The sequence below is a fragment of the Phyllostomus discolor genome, chromosome X, assembly GCF_004126475.2.
Source record: "Phyllostomus discolor isolate MPI-MPIP mPhyDis1 chromosome X, mPhyDis1.pri.v3, whole genome shotgun sequence".
Lineage (NCBI taxonomy): Eukaryota > Metazoa > Chordata > Mammalia > Chiroptera > Phyllostomidae > Phyllostomus > Phyllostomus discolor.
In genome coordinates, this window is record NC_050198.1 from 51,066,637 (window position 1) to 51,072,743 (window position 6,107).

The following is a 6,107-nucleotide window of genomic DNA, read 5'->3' on the forward strand; positions in this document are numbered from 1 at the left end:
GATAAAATCTATCAAGCAACAACAGCCACAAAAACAAAACAAAACAAAACAAAACAAAACAAAATAAGGAAAACCTCTTGTTGGTTTCTAACTGGCCAGACAAGTTTTTCTGATCTTGCTGGCTTCAGCTGGCTGAGGGACCTTTGAAATGCTTCTCTCTCTTCCCAGCCATATCTTAGGAAGACTGTCAGGTACCCTGGGTGCTCCCGAGCACAGTTGCTCTCTAGAGCTCACTGCTGCGTTCTTCCGGGCTCCGGCGTCCTGCAGGGTTCCAGCTCTATGATCTCAGAAGGCACCCTTGACGTTTAGGGATTCACTGTGCCTCCCTGGGAATCGTAAAAGCGCGCGACCCTTCTGGGTTCACAGCGTGCGGGAGTCAGGCTTCCCGATGGGGCTCCAGCAGAGCTCTTCCCAGCTCTTTGTTTTCCACCGATCCCCACCCCGACCGGGCTAGGGGCATTGGTGTTGGAAACCGCCCTGACTTGTATCAGAAGCTGAAACCCCCGCCTAGGCTAAGGCTAAGGGAACACCCTTGGAACCGTAAGCCAGCAAGGAGACAAAAGCTTATCTCCCTGGCAGGAATGCTACTTCTTCTGCTTTATTCATAACTGAACCCCAAAAATCTTGGTCAGTTAGCCAAAGACGGGTAAAATTCCCCAAGCGGGGAACGACCTAAGTCAGGCACGATCACTTTGGGAGGCCCCCCAAAAAAAGGACTTTGGGGGCTGCAGCAAAAGAGGGTGGCGGACCCTCACTCCTCGGCTTTGACATAGCCTGAGTTCTCATCGTCTGGGAGAAAATCTCCTTATTGCCTTAGTTCCCGTGCTAAGCCTGAAACAATGACAGGGTGGTGCAGCTCTGTGCTGAAAGGGCAGATTCCCTGGGTGATCAGGCCTAAGAAAGAACATGTAAATTACTGTGAAACCTTCTTTGTTTAAAATGCTCTCAGTTGAATGAGAGGGGTCCAAGGAGGAAGTTAGTTTGCTCCTCAAAGTCTTACAGCTAGCTGTTTGACCCCGACTCAATAGACCAGCAAAGTTCCTTGTTTTCTATAGTTCCTTACTTCCCCCTGATAAGTACTGTACTTTACCTGAATTATTATGCAAAATGAGCCCAATAAAAGCATGTATGGACGGTAAATCAGGGCCCTCCCCACTAGGGGGGGTGGCCATTTCGTCCCTACTTCCCCACAGAAACTAGTCTGTCTCTGTGCATGTGTGTTTGTTTCTCGCGTGTTTTTCAGCGAGCCATCCACAGCGTTCCGTGGTCACTGCTGGCCGGTGACCCACGCGCAACATGTTGGCACCTTTCTCGGCCAGGGGTGGTCGTGTTGGCTGGAGGCCCTCACTTCTCCTAGGTCTCTGGGTGGGTGTTCATAGTCCCTGGGTGATTTTTTCCCAGACCAACTGGCCAATCTGTTCCTTCAAGCAACACGTTCTCCCCTGGAGTTGCTCAACCCCCATATTCAGGGGAGGGAGCAGTGACTCCCCTCTTCCGGGAGCCCTGTGGCAGACCCAGGAGCACCAGGCCTAGGGACTGCACATCCCTAGAACCCACGCTGATCTCTGGGTCCCTTTTGTCCTGAAGCAGTCTCCTTACCATCTGGTTTTTCAGTGATCACAATAATTTTTGATGTCCTGCTTTCAAAAGTGATTCGGTAACCTAGTCCACTTGCTCTGTTTCTCCACCGATCCGCAAGTTTCCCTCCTCTTCACAGAAGCCGAGAAAAACGCTGCCTAGAGTAAAGCTGCCATCTTCCTCTCTCCCCTTCACCCCTTTCTTTCATGCATTGTCTCTCCCACATTTTTCCAAACCACTGAGAGAGCACTCTACTGTTGCCACATCTTGCTTTCCTGCTTCTGGAGCCATGTGGTTAAGGGAACCGTCAAAACCACATGGTTAGAACCTGCATGGCTGCTGTGAGTGGGTTTAAATCCCAGTGCAAATTTGGAACCCCATTTCCAACTCCTCCCACAATCAACTACACCTACCAGCACTCCTGCATTTTTCTGGCCTTTCTAGCCTGCCATGGTAAATCTGGGCAGATGTGACCCCATGGGGTAGAGTGAAGCATCTGCAAGCTCTTACACAAACTGTAAAGGGGAGCTGCCTCCCAGTTACATCTTGGGTCACTTATACATACCTCCCTCACTAGACTCATTGATATGCAAAATAACCATTTTTGAGTATCAGGTACAAAGCTGGCCAGCTATTTGTATGCAAAATAACTCTAAATGGCCTTGCTCCAGGTGTCCCATCCCCCAGTCCAGACTTGTGGGGGTGGGGATATCCTATATATTTTTTTATTTCCTGGACACTCTGAGTTCTAGACCCCATTTCAAATCCTTCATTTGGGGGATCCTGGCTGCACCCTGTTACACACTCACCTTGAACCCCAAGTACTCCAATCACTAATGAAGTATACAGTATAATAGATCCCTAAGCCTGTGTCTTGATTCCATCTTGGATGGGCAGCAGTTCTTGCCTTAAAACAAAACAAAACAAAATCCTGACAGCCTTTTCTCTTTCTCTCCTGATGTCTGGAGTTTATGTCAAAACTGGGTTTTCCATCTTTACTCTCAGATGAGAGTACAGGGAATTACAGTCCAGTGTGGAAAAGATTGTTAAAGACCCTACAGATTACTTTGAAGGGAGAAGAGCACTTTCTGGAAAACATATAAACAATTCCTGTGCCTAGAAGTAAAGCTGTTTCCTAGAATAAAATTGTCTGTTAATCAGGTATCTCTTTCCCCAAGATAAGCTCCAAACAACCAAAGATACAGTCCTTTTTCTTTCTAGACTAACTAATGACATAAGTTGTGGATTCTTCATGCACTTGGCCTCCCCCCAGTATCCCCATGCTGCTGGATTTTTGGACTTTTTATAGCAGGTCAGCAGGCCTACTGAATCTAAAATTTTGTCCTTGATACTTGTCACTCAGTTTCCAAATCTCATAAGAAATTGGGTATTTTGGGGGGAAAAAAAAAAACGGTCTCCAATAAACTTTAGGGCTCAAGATGAGAACTAACCTGTGCAGAGAGATCTGCCCCATCTCATGTCCTTCACAGCTTAACTTCTGATGCAGAACTTAACTTTCAATTTATGTTTTGGTTGAAGACAAACTTGGGTTCAAGTCCTGTCTCACTCCCAGTACTAGCTTGAGGCTAACCATTTCAATTCTTAATCTTCTTATCTATGAGACACGGACAATAGTATTTACCTTACAGGGTTGTTGTGAGCAGTAAATGACAACACACATGTACAAATGATCAATAAATGATAAGGGGATTGGAAAATGTTTGTTGTAGCTACTTATGGGCCAGGTTCTTGCCCTGTGATTCTCCAGATTTAGCTGAATAAATCATAATTCCTGACTAAAGTCTTACAATAAACTCTTGATAGACAGTTCTGGTACTGCAGTTTAAATTCTACAACCAGAGAGCACATATCTTGCTCTATGGTATTTTACCATCTCATTTGTTTCAGTTCTGTTCATTATGACCTAAGATAAATTATTTTAGGGAGCAAGCAGCTTTTCTGCAGCAAAGTCAGTATTAAGTCTAACAGGTATAAGGCTACTCTTTGACATAGAGAATCACTAATTCTACTATCCAATTTGGTCAAAAAGATATATTCCATTCCAATTATGTTGTCTCTTACCCCAGTGATCCTGAGGGCCAACTCAACCTGACTGACTTTAGAAGTGGCTACTTCCTTTTTCACTGCTCCATGTGTTATGTTGTATCACCTTCTCATGGGGACATTAAGACTCAAGGAGAATATGAATCTGTCCCTGCTTGAACTACAGACTACAGAAAGTAAGGTTAGCTTTTCCCCCTACCAGAGCTCTGCTGGGCCTGTAGGTCTGTGGCAAGCTGTGGATGTGGGTCTTTCCTCTGCAGGATGGGGTTTGTAAAAGTTGTCAAAAATAAGCCCTGCTTCAAGAGATGCCAAGTGAAATTTAGAAGATGATGAGAGAGTAAAACTGATTACTATGCCCGGAAACACTTGGTAATCCAGGATAAAAATAAGTACAAGACACCCAAACAGAGGATGATAGTTTGTGTAACCAACAGAGACACCATTTGTCAATTGCTTATGCCTGTGTAGAAGGAGATATAATAGTTTATGCAGCTTATGTTAATGAACTCCCAAAGTATGGTATTAAGGTAGGCCTGACAAATTACACTGCAGCATATTGTGCTGGCATGCAGGCTTCTCAACAGGTTTGGCATGGACAGGATCTGTGAAGGCCAAGCGCAGGTGACTGGGGATGAATACAATGTGGAAAGCCCTAGTGGTCAACCTGGTGCCTTCACCTGCTATTTGAATGCAGGGCTTGCCAGAACTACTACTGGAAATAAAGTTTTGGGGGCCCTGAAGGGTGTTGTGGATGGAGGCTTTTCTATTCCTCACAGTACCAAATGATTCCCTGGTTATGATTCAGAAAGCAAGCAATTCAATGTGGAAGTGCATGGGAAGTGCATGGGAAGCACATGGGAAGCACATCATGGGTCAGAATGTGGCAGATTATATACATTACCTAATGGAAGAAGACAAAGATTCTTACAAGAAACAATTCTCTCAGTACATAAAGAACAATGTGACTCCACACATGATGTAGGATATATATAAGAAGGTTCATGCTGCTATACAAGAGAATCCAGTCTATAAGAAGAAGCCTAAGAAAGAAGTTAAAAAGAAGTGGAATCATCCCAAAAAGTCTCTTGCCAAGAAGAAAGATCAGGTAGCTCAGAAAAAAGCAAGCTTCCTCAGAGCTCAGGAATGGGCTGCTGAGAGCTAGTAAACCAAACCATAATTTTCTACGAAGATTTTTCAGATAAAGATAATAACCTTATTGAACAAGCAAAAAATAAAAAGGTTAAGGCCTGTTCCATTTCACTTCCAGGGTGGTACATTAATATGTTTCCTAATTCAAAAAGGTACATAAGGCCATGGAAATGATCAACACAACCTCTGACAGTACAAGGGATTTAAAATCAAAATCAGATCTCAGCACCTGTGCCTTTCTGGCATTACCTCTCAACCTGATAGAAAGAAATACTTATACATACATGTGGTTCAGGTGCCACATCTATGTATATATGAAAAGAGTAGAAAAGAGAGAAACCCATAGAACACTCTTATTTTTTATATTGTTTAGGCTGTTTGTAACAAAGACCCAAATTTACAATATCTTCAATGAGTCAAAGGTTGTTTCACTTTCACATTACAGTCCAGGCTGCAATGGCTTCTTGGCAACTCTGCTGTATAAGGTTTCCAGGGCTCCAGTCTCCTTCTATCCTGTGACTCAGCCAATACTAGGGTACTTCCCTTGTCCATAGGGCACAAAATTGCTCTACACAATGTCCAACAACCAAATGGCAGGCAAGTAGAAGAAGGAGATGCTCTCTCCCTTTAAGAGTTTGAAGAGGAAGTTTTTCATGTCTTTTCTAGCTGCATCTTTTTGGCAACAGCTTAATCACATGACTGCAACTAGCTGAAAGTAAGCCTGGGGGATGTACTTTTAAGTTTGGTGACCATGTACCCAAATAATAAGACTTTTACTTTGGAAGAAGGACAGAATAGACATATTGGAACACTGAACTGTCTTTAAAATAGTTCATGTACTTGAGTTTTTAAAAGTATTAACCTGCTTGCCTTCTGACCATAAATACACCTAGATAGCTTTTATAGCCACTGAGGCAGGTTTGTCCAAATGAGACCTTTCCAGTTGTGAAATACTTGAAATCTTTTTACACTGTTTCATTAGTAGCTACTGTTCTAAGACCCCAACTAACCCCCTTGACTGGTTCATCCCCTCTTGCCCTGCACTCAACTTCCCGTGACCTCACAACTAAAGGGTGAAGGATGGCTCAATAAGGGGCTTGGGAACCCTGCTCCAGGGCTAAGCTACTGTTCATTCTAACTAGTTTTGGGAGGCCAATACAGGTGGTAACCTCTTTTGACTCTCACATTTACATGAAGTTAACTCAAGATTTTTAAGTCCCTGATCATTCACAGCTGAGACATAGTATTAGCAAACATCCCACAAACCTGGTCATGGCTGACACTGCACCTTGATTGTGTCTTGGTTTCTCTATCTC

The 6,107-nt window shown here is 43.9% G+C and overlaps 1 pseudogene; it reads left to right on the forward strand.

The window, feature by feature from the left end:
- The first annotated feature begins 3,826 nt into the window (after nucleotides 1–3,826).
- On the forward strand, nucleotides 3,827–4,874 carry LOC114505242 (annotated as a pseudogene).
- Nucleotides 4,875–6,107: the final 1,233 nt, after the last annotated feature.